The 1,649-nt window shown below is 45.3% G+C and overlaps 1 non-coding gene across 1 annotated transcript; it reads left to right on the top strand.

Moving 5' to 3' along the window:
- The first annotated feature begins 760 nt into the window (after positions 1–760).
- On the top strand, positions 761–843 carry TRNAL-CAG (transfer RNA leucine (anticodon CAG)). Its single transcript has one exon. It is a non-coding gene; the product is annotated as a tRNA-Leu (tRNA).
- The last annotated feature ends 806 nt before the right edge of the window (positions 844–1,649 follow it).

Raw genomic sequence — 1,649 nt, 5'->3', positions numbered from 1 at the left:
TAGGTGTCCTCAAATTTCTTGCACTCAATTTACACACCTCTGCAAAAAGTGGGGAATAACACAAACTATGTGTGCCTGTTTTGCACATTTTATTTCTTCATGTTTCCTGTTTGGCGCTAAACGTTATCCGGATCCGGATAGAAGGAGCACACAGGTCAACTCTTGGAAACTCATAAGAGAGAGAGTTTGAAAATAAAATGAGGGTGCAATTAATTGTCCTTTAAATTGAACTGGAGTCAACAAGTTCTATAGGGGAGAAATCAAACAAATAATCATTGTAAAAAATCTGGAGCCCCCCCTCTTAAATTGAGAGCGTAGTCATGAAGTGCATCAAATACCTTAGTATAACTGCTCACATGGATTTGTGCATAGACAGGCAGGAAGTGTGTGCACCAGTGCATGACCTCAGGGTCTCCCCTGGTGTTTAAGAGCTGGCCTGCCTCGCGCATCCAATCCCAGGCCTCTCCGGGGTCATCTCAGGTTCTGGCAGGCAGCGCCTCCTGTCACTTAAAGGCTTCTTAGGTGACGTGCCTCAAGCTCCTCCCACAGCACCTCGTGATGTTTGTGCAACCTACACCAGGCCCCGCCCATCCCTCGCACACCCCCTTAAGAGCTCCTCATCACCCTCAGCCAAAGCAAACCCACCGCAGCCCTTTCTGTTATCCTTGGAAATCAGCAATAAAAAGTCAATAACATAGACACACATTCCTGCATTTCCAACAATCAGTAGTATGGCATGATGAGAGAATTGGCATCAGCCGTCAGGATGGCCGAGCGGTCTAAGGCGCTGCGTTCAGGTCGCAGTCTCCTCTGGAGGCGTGGGTTCGAATCCCACTTCTGACACATGCAGTCTTTTCCCTCTGAGATTAATTTTTCATTAGAATAGTTGGTGATATTTTACCGATTTGTGAGTAGCTCGTACATTTTGGGGTATTTTAAACAGTGTTTTAATTTAGATTGTTATAAAACCGCCTCATTGCAGTTCAACCCAATTGCAACTATTTTTGCTTATGCTATAATTGCTGGTAGTATAACAGATGAGTGTACTCATAACCATCCGATGTCTGAATCTAAAACCTAGGCCCCTCTATCACTCTCTCTCGCGTGTCCTTTTCTGAAGTCATCAGATTTCTCTGAAACACACTAATTCACATTTGACCACGAGATGTCATTTCATCTTTAAAGTTCACCCCAACAGAGGGGCTTATGTACAAGGCCCTGGCACCACTTTTGCCTAATTTTTAACATGGGAGAAGTGACGCAAAAGTGGCGCAAGGGGCTTGTAAATCTGCCCCAGAGTGTGAAATATCCAGAACATATACTTTATTTATTCATTATTGAAGTGTTATGCAGGGCTCTGCATTTGTCCCTTCAGTTACTTCAGATGGTATGAAGCAGCACTAGTCCACCCTTATGGAGGACACTACAGACACAATAAGAGCCATATTTATGTACAAGTGAGGCAGTGCTGTGCTGCCTTGCATGACAGGGATGCGCTGTATTTTCCACTATACAGTGCATTCCTGCCTTTTCCCCAGCGCTGGTGCACTATGAGCTGCTTAGCGTCAACGCAAGCACCCTTGCATCATGGTGGAAGGCCTGCATTGCATACAGGACTCTTTTTCTGCAGGAAGGGGCACTTTCATGCA

The sequence above is a fragment of the Lissotriton helveticus genome, chromosome 1_2, assembly GCF_964261635.1.
Source record: "Lissotriton helveticus chromosome 1_2, aLisHel1.1, whole genome shotgun sequence".
In the NCBI taxonomy this organism is placed as follows: domain Eukaryota; kingdom Metazoa; phylum Chordata; class Amphibia; order Caudata; family Salamandridae; genus Lissotriton; species Lissotriton helveticus.
This window is presented reverse-complemented; position numbering and strand designations above follow the sequence as displayed.